Source organism: Ursus arctos, unplaced genomic scaffold (assembly GCF_023065955.2).
Source record: "Ursus arctos isolate Adak ecotype North America unplaced genomic scaffold, UrsArc2.0 scaffold_26, whole genome shotgun sequence".
Classification (NCBI taxonomy): Eukaryota; Metazoa; Chordata; class Mammalia; order Carnivora; family Ursidae; genus Ursus; species Ursus arctos.
Window position 1 is genome coordinate 24,043,476 of NW_026622941.1, and position 17,761 is coordinate 24,061,236.

General features: G+C 41.5%; 1 long non-coding RNA gene across 2 annotated transcripts; it reads left to right on the forward strand.

Moving 5' to 3' along the window:
* Positions 1–1,761: 1,761 nt before the first annotated feature.
* Positions 1,762–17,377, forward strand: LOC123001236 (uncharacterized). Of its 2 annotated transcripts, none has more exons than XR_008955923.1 (3): positions 1,762–1,838; positions 13,096–13,248; positions 17,046–17,377. It is a non-coding gene; the product is annotated as an uncharacterized LOC123001236 (long non-coding RNA). The 2 variants fall into 2 exon arrangements; XR_006409870.3 differs by lacking the exon at positions 1,762–1,838 and adding an exon at positions 11,947–12,110.
* Positions 17,378–17,761: the final 384 nt, after the last annotated feature.

Below are 17,761 nucleotides of genomic sequence, written 5' to 3' on the forward strand. Positions count from 1 at the left end.
GATTGGGCTCCATGATTCTAAGATTTATTCCGACTCTTATAGGTCTGTGGTTTTGATGTCAAGTTCAATTATATAATGCTTTCAATAATGAAGACGCAAGACTTGACTTCTTCATAAAGACAAGCAGAAATGAAGTAAAATCTATGGAATCTTCCATTGCCAGAAAACTTTCATTGTAGGAAGACTAAATACATGTCTAGCCAAGTCTATTTATCTATGGTCAAGGCCAACAAGATCAATGGAATAAAAACTCACTTTAACATGGGGCACCTACATTCAAAAATAAATCTCCTATCTAAGATCATTATTATCTTTCAAAGTAAAGGTGAAATAAAGTTGAAAGTATTCTTCACCAGAAAACCAGCACTACAAGAAATGTTAAAGGAAGTCCTTTGGGCAGAAAGAGAATGATACCAGCTGGAAATGTGGATCTCCACAAAAGAATAAAGAGTTTTACATGGATACAAATTTCATTAGCTGGTATTCCAGTCTCCACCAGACCAGAGGCAGCAAATGAAGAAATGGAGAGTAGAAGGTCTGGTAGAAACAGATACATGGATCCTTCAGCAAAGGAATTCAGCCGATAACCATACACCCGGGGAAGAAAATAAGAAAAAGAAAGTTTTTTGGAGGAGAAGGAGAAAGGGGGGAGGAGGAAAAATAATTTTTAAATTTTAATAAGTTTGTACCGATTCGTGTTGGTCACCAAGAAAAAAAAAATCAAATTCAAGATACCCTTTAAGAAGGTTAGAAAGTGAAATATGTCTATGAGAGAATTTTGTCTACATTGAGTAAAATAAAATTTCATTACTAGGCTAGTAAAAATTTTTTCAATTGGACCTTATACCATTTTCTGATAATTTCATGGCTACTGTTGGGTCCTGGTTGGCAGAAGCGCTGCCTTCTGCCTCTGGCTGCCCCCTTCTGTTTGTCCTCCGGGCATGTGCTCCAAGCATGGTACTCACAAAACACAAGCATTTGATGGAATCTTTGATACATTCATTTCCAGATTTTCCGCTAAAACTCAGTCCTCCTGCCAAGCATAGTTAACACCCCTTTTGAAAGGTTAAGCTGAAGAAACCCTAGCACTTGTCTATTTTTAAATACTATGAAGTTTTAGAAGTGAATTTAATTTTGCCTCTTGTCACATGTTTACACGGAGGAGTCAGGAAGCCTTTTTCTGATTGCTTCACAGCAAATGCCCTTCTCGTCTTTTAGAGTATGTCCCCATTAGACGTAGTGAGCACTCTCTCATGATTCCTTCATTAGTAATCTTTATCCTCACTTTGAAACTATGGCTCTGAGCGCCAACCAGAGTGCAAATCATGGCCCTGGCACTCCAGAAGCCACTGCCCTAGCACCTGGCTCGACCGCAGAATCCCATTTTAGCTGTCCCTGCCACGAGTACCTGTTGGCCAGTGGTTGTGTACTAAGAAAAGTCCCTCCACATTCTTCCCGAGTCTAAACTATGCCTTCCCACTTGGAACTGATGGAAGTCCAAACAAGCAAAACAGATTTTAGTGTAATTTTGCAGAACTGTTTAAAGTTACACAGGGTAGGATTCGTTTATTCAATCTGCACTCAGAAGGGCCCTGGGCTTGTTTTAATGCTCTGCTGTCACTGTCATGAAATATTTAGTAATTCTGTTTTTGAACACGTGTTTTGTAAGTGACGTTAGCTGGGACAATGGAGTGTGCGTGTGAGCAGAGGGGTCCACTCACATGCATCTCCGTTATTCCTTAGCTCCCCCTCCACATATGGCATCACAGTGTCCCATGAACACAGAAGTCCAGGGGCCCACAATGGGGGAATTCAGCAAGACTCAAAGCAAGTACAAGGTAAGTGTGTTCCATCTATGATTGAGTAAATGGGAGCCCTGAGAGCCCTGAGAGGTCATCCTTTTCTTTTATCATAACTTCTTCTAATGCAGATAGAAGGCAGCAGTGTTCTAAGAAACACAAACGACGAAGAAAACCTGCCGTATCCTTTCTTCCTCATGTTACTTAGCCAACCACTTACTGTGTGTATTTGGCATAGAAGAAAAAGGAAAGATAGGGCAACCCATAGTCCCTTTTCCTGTCAGTCCTTATCTATTCATCAGCAAGCCAAAGGCAGAGAGTGTTAGTTGAATGTGCATGAATCAGGACGTGAAATAAAAATAGTCGAAATACTTTTGTTCAGTATTTCCACCGTTCTGGGAAGAACAAAATACATATGCATGTATGAGGTGCAAAATACATATTGTATCATTTCAGCACAAGTTATGTTTGCACTTAATACAATTCTATTTGTTCTTATAGTCGCAGTTACAGTTCGCATTGCACAATAGCAAGATGAATGATAAAATTCATGCCAGTAATTAAAATTTTAAATTTTTCTTTACTTTAGAATGACAATAGCAAATAAAAAATCACCATAACAAAGCCAAGAGAGAAATTGCAGAAGAAAGGAGAAGGTATTTTAGTACCTTTAATAGCACCCTTTCCCTGATTTTTAAACCAGGGATCCCACATTTTCATTTAGCATGAGCACTGCGAATTATGTACCCAACCGGGAGGTAGGAAAAGCAGAAAATGATGAGAAAGTAAAACTTGAAGCAGTGACAGGAAAACATGTAAATGACTATTTCTTCAGGTAATTACAAAAAAAAAAGTATTCCGAGAGAATGATATACTAAAAAGTGATATACTTAGCTCTCCGTTACCTGCATCGTTTAAACCAAGCACCTTTATTTCCCAGCCATTTGTCAACCTAACGTCTGCAGTAACAAGGAACAGTACACTAGGGGGCAGCAGCTACCGCCCGTCAGCCCGCTAGGGCTTGCCGCCCAGGATCAGAATGATTCCTTACTTAAGAGACCGTGAGGAAATAAAGAGATAGTGACTACCTAAGAAGTCGGCTGTTTATGTTAATTTGCTCTGCTGCATTGTTCCAGAAAGACTGGGCTGCTTACTCTAAGGACTGGAGGTGTTTCTTTGCCAAAAATTAAGTAGCAGTGAACCTGTTTTTATGGGCTCACGCTCTAGGACATAGACCTAAAGTGAAAAGTAACATAGTCTGGGGGCTCAGTCCCTTAATCATCTTCCTTCAGCTCAGGTGGTGATCCCAGGGTCCTGGGATCCAGCCTTGTGTTGGGCTACCTGCTCAGCGGGAGTCTGCTTCTCCCTCTCCCTCTGTGCACTTTCTCTCTCAAATAAATAAAATCTTTAAAAAAAAATGGTAACATAGTCTGAAAGATCATTTTATTTTTTAAAAATATTTTATTTATATATTTGAGAGAGTGAGCAGGAGAAAGAGCACAAGCCAGGGGGAGAGGCGGGGGGAGAAGCAGGCTTGAACCCCGGGGTTCATGACCTGAGCCAAAGGTAGACGCTTAACTGACTGAGCCACCCAGGCACTCCCTGAAAGATCATTTTAAACTTAGTTTCCCTGTACAACCTAGTAGTAATTGGTCATTTTTATCGACTATGGATTTGATCAAAAAGAACAACTCATTTCACTGAGGCCACTTAGCAACTATCAAGTGATAACAATTTCGTAATCATGAAGAGTGTGCAGATTTCAGAGGAAAACTGCCAAGTCAAACGATTAGAAAACCATTTACAAAATCCACACTCAGTCACTCAACTCGGCTGGAATTGTTGAAGAATCAGAATGTGCTGAACAGAACACAAATCTAGAAGTCCATTTAAAGGAGATAATTTGTAAAGATCACTATATTTACCAAGATATGGAAAGCTATTCAGTTCGCATTAAGGTGAGAATAGCGTTGCCCTGCAGATGAGTTGGCTCAAACACAGCTTGCAGTATTGTATTCAGTTGCTCCCACAAGATTTCCCAAATAAAAATTTTGTAGAGAGTGGATTGAAAGTTCTATGAAACAATATGTTAAGAAACCACTGTTGTGAGTTCAACTCTTTGGAAAGAATTAAGAAAAAGTTCCTTTTATCCCAGCTTATCACAAACCTCTCTGGAAAGAATTAAGAAAAGGTTCCTTTTATCCCAGCTTATCACAGACCTCCAGGAAGGTGCTTCTCAAAAGAGGTAGTTCTATCCACCAGGGGCATTTGGAAATTCGCAGGGTGTTTCTGGTGGTCCCAGTGATTGGAGGCACTACTTCCGTTTAATATAGTGGAGAGCTAGGAACATTAACTCCTACAACGCATAGGGCACCCCCCCCCAAAATGGAAAAGTATTGTCAAATGTCTCTCGCATTTAATGCCCTGCCTTAAATTTACAGATGAAAAATTGTTTCTTAGAAATTAAGTCTATTTTACATATAAACATAAATTACTTGCAGCATGGTTTTAATAAAATTCAGTACTCCAGGAATATAACCGCCAAGTAGGTCAAGGGAAGATTGTGCTTTATTCCCTTCAGAACTTCACCAAGACTTGTAACCGTCTCTGAGGATTGTGTCCCCAGCAGCATCTGGTGGAGCCGAGTCACCAGCAGAACACACTGGGAACAGTCTGTGTTTATAGTTCTGGATTCATGGTGATTCTAAGTGCACATTTAAATATACCTTTTTAGTCTTTATTCAAAATGTTAAATATAAAAGGAAGAATCGAGTTGAAGATTTTCCAGCATACTGATAATCAGTGTAGGCATCTGACCACTTCATCAGGCTTTTTCGTATGGCTGTAACTGTGCATTTCTGTACTTGAATGTCTATTTCTTGCATTTCTCCTTTGTAGGGCAGTTAAGGCCTTATACGTGTGTGTGTGTATTACAGACTATATTTTCTATGGATTTCATTTCAGGGTAGTAAAGGAGCATAACAAAATATGTGTCATAAAAGGGGCTTTGGATCTCTTAGGTTTGAAAGCCAAGGCTTTAGGGGTCTTCCTTCCACGTGCAGCTACCTTACCATTTCTGCCAGTCTTCCCCACCCTACCCCTCTGATTAATAATTTTTAAATAGACAGTTGTAAGTCGAGCATTCTTAAATGATATGGATATAAATCTAGGATTGTCAAAAGTACATAGTAATTGTTTCATTCATGAAGTACTACCAAGTACCTTACTAATAAGGTACAAGTAAACAGATAGTGTGTAAATAGCACCAAAATAATTTCTACCCTAAAGAAAATCTCTTTCTGGAAACAAACCAACCAACAGGGATTTAACAAGTATATCACAATAATTGACAAAGCAATTGACTAGGTGAAATTTTCTACTGCATATTTTGAAAGCATTTAATTTGTAACCACCCATTATAGACAGGTTAGGTCCTAATAAACCAAATCAGAATAGATATGCAAGAAAAAGAAATAAAGCTAAATCTTAAAAAAAAAAAAAAAACACATAATGAGAGATAAAGCAACTTTTAAGAAAAAAAATTAGAATATGATAAATAAAATGGTGAAAGACTCATTATATTTCACCCAAATATACATTTTTTTTTAGAATCAGAATTACATGACTGTGAAATTGGTGTATTTTTTAAAGCTCTTTTGTATGGCTAGAATCAAACTCTTTAAAGTAAATTTAGTAATAGAAAAAAATAGTCCTCTGCACTTATTAGAAACAAATGTTACTGTGGGTTTTTTTCCTTTCTTCTGGCTGGTTGCTAAAATCAAGGACGGAATAGCCAAAGGCAAAACAGGCTAGGGAAGGGTGGCTATGTGACCAGGAGCAGGTGGCCTGACTTCCCAGTGCCCGCGTTTCCTTATATGGTAGCACCATATTAAATGAATTAGTACATCTTATGTGCTCAGAACAGGGCCCAGCATTTATAGTCAGAGGCACATAGCAACTAGTGTTAGCGTATCTCTTTTCCAAACCAGAAACATGAAGGCGGTTGGTGGGACCAATTGCTAACATAGGAAGGGCCTATGTCCCACTGGACAGTCACATGACTTGCTTTGTACTTCAGGGCTCCAGATGCGAGAGATGCCAGTGTAATTAAGAGTGTTTGAAAGCCTGGTGATTCTAGGGCATTCCTGACTGAGCTGTATTCAGTTGTTCAAGTTAGGAAAATGGAAGATTTGTGTGGATTTAGATATTGAAGTCTGTTACCCAGCAACAGATTGAAGGTCCTCAAGAAATCTGAATTAGCTCATTAGCGAGGCAGCTTCTTGCTAGGTGGCTATGGACTCTGACCACAGTGAACCCAAGAACTCACGATCCTCTGACCCAGAAAAAAAAACAAAAACAAAAAAACACCACCACCTCACGTGAGAACTGATTAGGTGGCCAGACACCAGGAAAACTCGTTTTACAACCTATCAGGTGGCTAAAGGTTGGTCACATTGTGCGGGGGAGCAGGAAAAGCAGGGCTGCCACATCTCACGGCCGGCCATCCGTGGAGAGTGCACCACGTGGGAACGGGCTCTGGACCTTCGTGCAGCTCTGTGGTCCCGGACAGGCCCTGATGCAGCCGGGGCTCGCCGGCCTGTGACACCAAATGGAAGCTACATCTGTCTTCCTTCCTTTTGGCCTTTCCACAGCATTGTGCAACCACTGAACTCGCCCAGAAAGAAATGCAAAAGAGGTTTTAGATTATGTCATTCAGTCCTTAGAACTACCCTATCTCATTAAAACCATTCTCTTTCCAGGCAAGGGAAACATAGATTTAGAGAAGTAACCCTTGAGGTCACAAAGTTGGTAAGTGAGCCTCATGCCAGGCTGCCTCATTCCAAATCCCATGCTCCCGACCTATATGCTAGCCCACCTCCCTGGAACCAATCACAGTAAGTGTTTGCCTAGTGTTTGAACGTCCAGGAAGCTCCAAACCTTCGTGGACCTTGTATCACCATCCTCTCCGTTACGTACATAAGTAAACGGACAAGTGATATGTAAGGCATTTCCCCAAATTTATACAATCAGCTAGTGGAGGCAGGATTTGCACCCCAGTCTTTTAAATCAAAGTAGAATTTACAATAGGAGTGCTCAGAAAGAATGGGGTGGGCTATGCTGAGCGCCCCGGCCGAAGGGAAAAGATTCTGAGATCAGGACCTCAGTCAATTTTCGTCTTTGCTGTCTCCCCAGACAATGCTTTTCCACGAATAGAATTACCTAATAATTACCTGCAACCTGATCACTGCATTTGTACGCTCGATCTATACCCCCTTTCTCTAGATGGTATGTAGGATTTGTATAATCTGGAAAGGTCTTCTCTGTTGAAGATGAATATTTGAGAAAGCACTCTTAGATTTCAGCAATATCCTTAAAGTAACATGTCAAGACCCCATGGAAATCCCCCATAGGGTTAATAAGCAAATACTAATGGTTCAGGATGCCAAGAGCAAGAAGGACACCACAAGATGAGAAACTTCCATCCCTCTGGAGGACAAACATCTCTGAATTTTGGAGAAAAATGCCATTTTCAGGCTTACTCCATTATCTTTGTCTAATAACCTGTTACTTATTATGGATTTCAGAAGGTCTGGTGAAAAGAGTGTGGCTGAATCAATAGAACATTGTTCCATGTGAGAAAGGAAATAACCTTTCTGTATAGATCTCTGTCAAAGTTTACTCCCCTGAGCTGGTCTTCAGGCATGTGCCACAGGGGCTCAAAACACTGGCAGCCATCATGAGCAAGTTCTGTGAGCCCTGTGATGCCTGCAATTATTTGACCCCATTTTCTCCACTACAGGGGTACTGGATCTGTTCATCTGGAGAACTGGTTTGGGTTTTTTTCAGTTATAAAATATAACAAAATGTTTAATCAGTTAATCCCTTTAGGTTCGATTGTAAAATTTATTTAACTTTCCCTAGTTAATTTGTTGCCAATTTATAGTGAAAGTAGAGTATATTGTTGTTGAGATAAAACGTCCTCAAAAATATTTTCAATCCATGAAATAAAAGATAATGCATTTTTCCCCTCAACTACATAATAAGCTGTCAGTATCACCAAATTTTACCTAGTTCTAATAGTAGAAACATAAGTTTAGAAGGGCCATTCATTTAAGAATGAATGAGTGATGGGTGAATGAATGAATTTTTAAAATATTTACTGAATCCCAGACATGGTACTAGGTACTGGGAATACCCAAATTAATAATCAAATAAAACCCAAAACCTACCCTGGGTATCAATATAATCAATATAATTTCATAAGCGGGATTAATAACAAGTTTGGGGCGCCAGGCTGACTCAGTAAAGCACACAACCCTTGATCTCAGGGTCATGAGTTTGAGTCCCATGTACTTAAGAAAAAAGGAAAGAAAGAAAAAAGAAAAAGAAATATAAATACATCGGAAGTATCCTAAATGCAAACTTTGGGGAATAATTCCAAAGCAGAAATTAGAAGGCTTTTTTGCCCTCTTCTGGTTTCATTACTTTGTTGTCTGTGTGAGTGGGAAAGCACATATTCTCCCCCTCTGAGAGGAGAGGGGGTCACGTTGGACAGAAAATGTTAATGTTAAGACAAACTGCATACAGTTTATTGTAGACCTAGACCAAAACTGAAGGGAAAAGATTCCTGAAACATGGCCTTGGGTGCCTGATAACAGTGCTTTGGAGCTGGGCAGATGTAAAGATGAGCGATTCACCTTTACCTCTGCCAAAACAGATATTCCCTGCCAGTTGGAAAGATAACACGACGGAAGCCATGAATGTGAGGAGGGGAGTTGAGTATCAAAAACTGGAGATGTCTTGCCGACTGATGCTAAATCCTGTGAGGAACACCGGCACGTCGGCATTCTTCCCACAGCCTACTCTCCAGGAAAGAAAGCCTAGTCTCCACAGGCAGGTGTCAGAGTTTACTGCTTATGAAGGGATAGAGCCGCGCTGACATGCCAAGTGGTCACAACCATGGAAAGCCAACTCATCAAGCCTGATAGCAGTTCCTTGAAATTGGGCCATCTGGGGGTTCCTAGACAGGTCAACTGTACAAGAATGGGCCTTCACCAACAGGGAACTGAGAAGCACTAAGCAATGGGGGTGCTCCAAATGACCACTCAGACAGATGGAATTGGGTAGTTTGGAGTGGCCTGTGCCCAACTTCTCAATCAGAAAAAGGGTCGAGGTGGTTATCCTTCTCTAAATTTGGGTAGGAAGTACAGTCAGTCACAATAGAGAAGGCAAGCCCTCCTGAGCTGATGTTATCTCCTCTGATTCTCCTCCTTGCTCACTCTCTACTAGGCATGCTGGCCTCCTTGTTGTTCCGCAGACACGCCGCACATGCTCCTCCCTCAGGGCCCTTGCACTTGCTGTTCTCTCTACCTGGAATGCTCTTCCTCCAGATTTCCTCATGGCTCCCTCTCTCACTCCCTTCAAGTCTTTGCTGAAATTTTACTTTCTCAATGACACCTCCTGTATTCATTTAACTTTTCTGCCATAACAAATTACCAAAAATAGAATGACTTAAATCAACACAAATTTATTATCTTACAGTTCTGTTGGTTGGAAGTTCAGTATGGAAGTTGGAAGTTCACTAAAATCAGGGTGTTGGTGGTCTGCGTTCCTTTCTGAAGGTTCTAGGGGAGGACCCATTTCCTACTCATTCGGGTTGTTGACAGAATTAAGTCCTTGGGATTGTAGGACTGAAGTGTCTGTTTCCTTGCTGGCTTTCAGCTGAGGGCCATTCCCCACTTCTAGAGGCTTCCCACATCCTTTGGCATGGCCCCCTGCCTCCATCTTCAAAGCCAGCGATGACAGGTTAAGCCCCTCTCCCACTTCAAGGCTTTTGTTTTTCCTCTTTCTTCTTTTCTCTCTCACTGAACCAGGAAAGATTCTCCACTTTTGATATTTTATGTGATTAGATTGGACATACCTGGAAATCTCTGGGGGAGCATTAAACATATTTAAAATCATGATGATTTAGGGGCGCCTGGGTAGCGCAGTCGTTGAGCGTCTGCCTTTGGCTCAGGGCGTGATCCTGGCATTTCGGGATCGAGCCCCACATCGGGCTCCTCGGCTGGGAGCCTGCTTCTTCCTCTCCCTCTCCCCTGCTGTGTTCCCTCTCTCACTGGCTGTCTCTCTGTCACATAAATAAATAAAATCTTAAAATAAAATAAAATAAAATAAAATAAAATAAAATAAAATAAAATCATGACGATTTAGTCAAGTTACCCAGGAGAACAAATAACTATTTAAAAACCCAATTCAAAATAAATAAATAAATTAATTAATTAATTTTAAAAAACCCAATTCAGGATTATCCATCCTCTCCTATGATCAGAATTTGCTTGAAACCCAGTGCAACGTGTACCTCAAGGTATTATATGTGTCACTGACCAACCTTCTGAAGCCCGATGCCTCTCTCATGAAAACTTCCCTGATCCCAGCAATTGAGGACAAGGGCAGCTATGCTGGGTATATGACCTTTTCTCATAGTCACAGTTGATTGGAGTAGGGAAGACACTTTATCCAAAGGGCCACCAGTCCAGTGATTCTTTGATTTGAGCAAACAAGATCTAAAAATAATGGACACACAATGATACAACCAATATTTTCCAAAGTTTGTTGTTGTGTGCCAGGCCTGTATAGCTCCTTACACCTCTACTCTGTGAGCACAGTTTGCTCTGAATGTCATGCGTACATGTGCGTCAATATTCACAATACCTTATGATGAAGTCACTCCTACTAAATCCAAACGATGAACTCAGAGAGTCGATCTCCAAACCCACAGCCCTATTATTGCCTTCTAACTGGGAAGGAATGGTTCCAGAGGAGCCGGATATATTTTTTTAATGAAAAATTCCTTCTTTCTTCCTTTCTTAATGACAGCAAGTATATATGTGTATATTTTTAAATGTTTGTAAATGCAATAATATTTTAAATATTATTTTAAAGAAAGATATCCTAAATGTCATTCAAATGGTAGGAATGACATTAATTCAGTAATCTTGGCCTTTGGGTTAAAACAGAATTACACTTAAAAAGAGAGGTCACTGTTTTATACAAATGTCATAAATTTCTCTGGACTATAAAATTAGCATAAAATTGATAAATGAACACACATCATAATTTCTCTACAGATGGATTCTACTTAAGTCAGGTAGACATAAAATGAAAAGGTTAATATTTACCCAATTTAAAAGGGTATTTAAGGAAACGTATATCTAAGGATACCCATTAATTCTTAAATCAGGTTATAAATTTTGATTGAGAAAACCTTTTCATCACATATCAGTGGGCACATGATATCTACATGACTTCCCACTGGTGATACTAGCCTCCGTCATCGGGTTAAGGTGGTGTTTCCCAGGTTTCTTCACTGTAAAGTTACTCTTTTTTCTTTACATACTCTAACTTTGGATGTGAATCGCTAAGTCCAGTCCTCATGAAAGGGGTGGTTTGTTTACTATTCATTTTGAAAACATTTCCAACTTCTAAGAAAGATACAAAATCAGTGTGATAAATCCCCACATACACTTCATCTAGATTCATCCCCGATACCATTTTCCACATTTGCTTTATCAATTTCTTTGTCTTGCTCCTTCTACAAATATATATATATATTATTGTTATTCAAATTATTATCTTCTGACTTAACCATTTCCAAGTAAGTTGCAGACACCGTAATCCTCTATCCCATGTATTTCAGCATGTATATTCTAAGAACAGGGAGTTCTTACATAACCATAATTAAGGAATTCTTTCATCATCGATGTAATGATCAATTTCCGGAAATTTAACATTAATGAATTACTATTATTGAATCCATGGCCCAGTGTTTCTGCTTTTGTCTGCAATGGAGTATCTGGTCCAGCTCTCTTGCCTTGGGTATCACATCAGACACAATGTATAAAGCAAGTATCTTCAGACATTGGAGAATAAGCAGCACCAGGCAGAGTAGTCAATGCAAGCCTGCAATCAATCCCTGAAGGCAGGGAAAGGTTAGAGGTGAGCCTCATGAAGAACCTGGCTCCCTGCCTGGGGAAAATTTCCCTCACTGCAGCCTAGCCATCTGGATTCCAGGCAGAAAAGGGCAGTCCCTCTGAGCTGAAGAGGAAAAGATCGAGTTTGGGGCAGCTGAAGGGCTGGAGTCTGCAAGGCAAGGCCCCAGAGAGGCAGGAGCCGTGCAGTTTATAGAAACATCAGCATGAGTTTATGCTGCTACTTCCAATTCTAACCCAGCATTGTTAGGCTTTCCCTAGTCTCTCCTTCTCCCATCTCTGGCTCTCTTTTGGAGACCCCGTGTGAGAGCAGACGAGCAAGGTAAGTCACCATTGTCACTGTCAAATCTCCTAGCTGGGGAAAACTTGCCAGGAGAAAGGTGGGCAGAAGGAGGGACGTGGAGCAACAGCCACTTGTGTGAAACCCTGAGAAGTAATGATATAAAACCCAGGAAATAATGATTTGGTGAGAGAGTGCTCCAAGCATAAATAGAGATTTAGGGAGTAGACGATACCATATTTGCCCCCTAAAGGGCCAATCATGATATTTTCTAACCAAAATTCCAAGTTATTTTTTTTTTAAGATTTTATTTATTTATTTGAGAGAGAGTGAGAGAAAGAGAGAGCGCGCACAAGCGGGGTCAAGGGCAGAGGCAGAAGCAGACTCCCCGCTGAGCAGGGATCCCGACATGGGACTCAATCCCAGAGCTCCAGGATCATGACCTGAGCTGAAGGCAGACGCTTAACCGACTGAGCCACCCAGGGGCCCCAAAATTCCAAGTTATTTAATTGTAGTTTATTCTTCAATAAATAATTACTTCTCGCCACAGCTTCTTCATTCCTGAGCTCTTTCTTTTGATTCATTTTTTTGTTGTCTGGGGTCCATCTTTCAGTAGTTCTTTCAAGGAGGGTTTTGGGCTTGTTTTCCTTTGAGTCAATGATTCGCAACCTTGGCTGCCTATTGTAATGACCTGCGAGCTGGTGAAAAACCAGGGACTTCAGGCTATCAGCCCAGACCAGTTCAAGCAGGTTGTCTAAGAGTACGCTCCATGCAGCAGTATTTTTAAAAATTCTCAAATAGTCCTAATGTGCAAACAAGTCAATAGCTCTAATCTCAGAGAAATTACACTAACAGGCTCTCTTAGGAGGAAAAAAAAGTCCAAGGGAAGTTGCCAGCAAGGGTCAAAGAATCAGGCTGCGGTGAGAATCACTGCTTTATTGTCTCAGATTTGAGAATTTGGTTGTCTCTACACTAGAGACTCTTTGGGTGGGTTTTTAAAAACTGCATCACATTTTTGTTCCCCCAGAATTTCCTCTGCATAGCAATCACCTCAAAATCCGGTCACATGCGGATTCTGATTCAGTAGATATGAAATGGCAACTGAGGTCCGGCATGTCTAAGAAGCTCCCAGGTGATACCGGCGCGACTGGTGTGTGAACCACATTTCCGAACAGCAAAGGTACAAACCTTACTCCTCTGCCTTCCCTAGAGAATATTTCTAGGGAGGAATCGGAAGCTACCTGAACTTGACCTTTTTTTGCCTTTTGGGTGGCTTGACTCTTCTTCCTGGATGTCCGTATGATTCTCTTTTTAATCTTGGAAATCAGATTTAGTTAGGTTACATGTATTAACAAAGTATAAAATGAAGATTCCCACATTGATACTGCATTGGCTTCCAAACTTTTGTTGTTCTAGTGCCTGTGAGGCCCAAACCTACATCAGTTCCAGCTCTTTCTGAGGACTCCGTGTAGGATTGGCATGATGCCCGCCCTACACAATGGCTGAGATTTCTGTCGCCCCTTTCACGCATTCATTCCTACAATAAAATGCCCATCAATTGAGGTAACTGGAATTAGTTTGTTCCTCGCAACCAAAAAAACATTTATTAAAACAATTAGAAACCATAGATTTTAAAATATACAATATAAAAATAAAGATTGCATAGAATGCTATGTCAAAAAGCAACATGAATGCAAAAAAAAAATGTACGTACACTTAGGGTTGGCAGGAGGGGGGCAGAGAAGTTTTCCTAATTTCAGTGTGTTTCTTACAAGTCATTATTTAAACTAGATCAGCTGACAGATAATAAACAAGAGAAAAGGTAAAAAAGTTACAGTGCCAAAAAAGAAAGGGAAGAGAGACTAAAGATTCAAATGTGGTGCTAAAGGATTCTGGAAGACTTACAAGCAATTAAAAGCTGAAAACTGAGAAATAAGAAAATCTTTAAAAAATAGTAAGGCAAGATTTTAAACCCGGAGGACTATAAAACTCGTAAAACAAAAGTATAACATGGGCTATAAAATAAGCTGAAGGATGATTAGAGCAAGAAAATAAAATTCAAAAGGAAACCAGAAAGTTAAAGTGACTTGTTAAAATGAAAATAAAAATGAAGTCAGTTATAAAATAATTTTAAACAGATAAAAATTAAAAAATAAAGAAAGGTGGAAAGACTTCAGGGTAACAAGGAAGATATAGGATACGAGACACTTGTTTAAAACAGGAGAGGAGGATTAAAGGTAAATACAGTTAGATGATTTATATAGATTTAAAATTCCATCAAAATATTAAAAAAAAATAAAAAGTTTGAAAGTTAGAGGAGAAGAGAGAGAAAAAAATATTTTGAAACGTAACAAGGAGTAAGAAGGCTTGGTGCTTATTGTCTTTCCTCGAGATAATCTGCTATTGAGGTCGTGGTGTCTTTGGGGGGATCCCGAGGGGACAGAGAGCCACACACCCCTTGGTCATGGAGGCTTCCCCCTCGCTCCCCTCAGCAGGTACCAAAGGCCAGCCTCACCAGCAGTAATCAGAGAAGACAGACGGGAGGTATTAATACAGCAAACTCACAGCTGGATGGCACCAAGCTGACCCAGGAGAAACTCCCCAGTCTGCCAGCTGCATTCCCTCCTGGATTATCTCCTCCCGATTTAGCCCACGTTCAGAGTCAGGGGAAACTACTTTCTCTAGATTAATAACCTACAGAGCATCAAGTGTCAGCAGTTGTCTCATGTCTCTAGACAATTTTTTAGGAACCGTGGTACAGCCCCCCGATAAAAAAGGCATTTATTTAACACATGTCAACGGGGCATCTTCCTTGTCCCTGGCAGTGGGCTGGACTCCAGGAACACCGTCGTGCTGTGGTAACACAGCTCCCTTCACAGACGTCTGGACTTGCCACATGGAAAGGATGGAGGAATTTTGATAGGGGTTTATTTATTTCTTTGAGAGAGAGGGAGAACAGGGCGAGGGGAAATGGAGAGAGAGCCCTGAAGCCGACTCCTCCCTGAGCCTTGAGCCTAACAGAGGCTCCATCCCGGGACCCTGAGCTGAAATCAAGAGTGGGCCACTTCGCCCGACTGAGCCACACAGGCGCCCCGAGATAGTTTTACTACCCTCCGGATGACACAAAGGAAAGGGGTGGCTCTGAGAGGAGGGGCACCTTTCTTTCCTCCTGCAGCGGTAGGAAGGGAAGTGAGGGTGTGGGAGGAGGTAACTGGGAAGAGTGGAAGGTTTGAGGATATGATGTTCAATGGGCTGAATTCTCTTGATGAAGTAGGGGTTTTTCTGAGAGTGAGCAGTCTGGAGGCAAGCAGAGGTCTTGAGGTAAGTGGGAGAGAGAGGTCTGGGAGGGTCATACACGAAACTGGAGAAGGAGCTAAGAACAAGTAAACAGTCTGACACACAGCAGCGAGGGCCAAGCGCCAAGCGGAGGCTGAAGGTGGTGCCAGCATGAGTGGCAGGGTTTGGGCGACCAGGTGTGGGAGACACACACAGTTCATTACAATACAACGTGAAAAGTCCCAGTGTGACCAGGCAATTTACTGAGGCATTAATCTGTGTCTGTTCCAGTTGTATTTTCCCCTCCATCTATTTTCAAGAATGACTTCAGGGCTATCTGTGTCAGGGAAGTTGGGGGTTAAATTCTTGAAGAAAACCTCCCACCAGGCCTCTTCGAAAGCAGAGGTCGTGAAGTGACCTTCTTGGGGCTAATACTTTTACAGAGATGCTTCGTTTGTAATGAATAGTGTTTGGAAGTTGTTAAAAATCGTTGGCAACATTTGAAAGTAGATTTTACCTTAAAATGTAGATTTTAGCCTCTCCTGGAAAAATTGGATGGCCTGGCTATCCTGGGCTGCATTTTCATCTGGCTACAATTAGTTGGAGCTGAGTAATGTCGGCCTCTTGTAAGGGGTTAGAACACCACCCCCTCCACCCATTTCCTGTGGTCCTACCATTCCCTATGGTCCTCCACTTAACCAACACCACTCATGTAGGTTAACTGCCTGTCCCTAGAACCCCCCTCTCAGGTTGGAGGTATGTTAGGAGGAAGAAGTAGAAGCAGAAGCAATAAGGCCTGTGGGCTCCCAGGTCTGCAGTTCCTTGGTGTGGCAAAGACACAGAGGAGAATAGGGACCCAATGCCCCGAAGGTCTGGATCATTCAGCCGTGGCAAAGACTCCTCCCAGAAAGAGGCAGAGGAGCTAGGGACACCGAATAGCAACCTTGGACACTGACAGTTATCCAGGATGATCTCAGAATAAAGGGGTTCTTCCTCCATAATCGTGGTATCCCAGGTCCTCGTGAAATCCTAAAGCGGGTAAGAGTAGGAGAGCTCACAGTGACAGATTATTTTCCACCTGCCTTTGGGGACAGGGCTTGAAGTTACAATTAATGACAGAAAACAAGAACACACATCACTTCTTGCACATGCACGTATGTAGAATAAGATTTTAAACACCCAGATGGAGATTTAAGGAAAGGGCTAAGAGAACACAAAGCAAAGGAGTGGGTGAGGTTACGTTTTGACTAAGATCGTTTTGGAAGTTTTCGCAGACGAGATTTAATTTGAGCTGAGTTTTGAAGCATGAGTAGGAGGCCTCCAAATAAAGGCTATTTTCCTCAAGACAAACATTTGAGAGTACAAAGCATATTCAGGGACCTGTGGTAGTTCTGGGCAGCTAGGGCATTGGATGCCCATTCCTGGTTGCGGGAAATAGGAAACGAGATAGAGTAGAAGTGGGTGAAATGAAAAGGGAAGGTTTAAGCCTTCGTGCCTGTTTCCTGTAATGGGGAGTCCCTGGAGATTCTTTAGTATACGACTGTGCCGGCAGCGTGGCCGGTACTTGGGGAAAGGAAGACTGGATTCTTGCAATAATGCAGGTGAGAGATGATAAAGCTTGAAACTAGGACAATGATTGTGGGACTGGAGAGGAGGGTTTGGATTTCAACAGCCATTTATTGAGTGCTTACTGTGTGCTAGGTATTGTGCCTGGTGCTGAGCATACACTGGTAAAGAGACGATGCTTGCTCTTGCCTCGAAGAAGCTCATTCACCAGGGGACAGAGGTGCCCACACCTGGCAGAGCCGGAGAAGAGCGAAAACATCTGGGAGCTTCAAGCCCTGGTCCCATGTGTTGGGTATTCCATCAGGGGTGGAATTCAGAGGGTCCCACTCAGTTCCACGCAGGGTCAGGAGCCATCTGAGAGCTGACATACAAACCGTTTTGAAACTTGCTCCTGCTACTGGGCCATTGTAGCTTGTTCTCTTTAACTCGGCGGATGGAGAAATAATCAGAATATTTGTTAATTTCAAAGAAGGTATTTAAGTAAATAATTTTTTTAACATTATAAGTTGTAATCATTTAGAATAAGATGAAATTGATATTAACTCTCTTGTTAGGGGACTCAATGCTTTAATACCATATCTTATAATTTTATTGTGATAATAAAATTCAATCAAACTGCTCTGAGTCTTTTCCCATTTGCAAGTATGGGCTGCTAACTGCCTTTGACTCCTTACCACTTGCTGACATCTCCACGTCACGCAGTACCTGGAATATAGCAGGTGCTTAGTAAGCGCTGAGGAAATGGATTCATAATATGGAAGGCCCTATGAGAGGGCCTGTGCTGTGGTCTTTGGGTGAGATGATCAAGCTAAAGTGCTTGCCAGAGATTTTCATTCATTCACCCAGCAAGT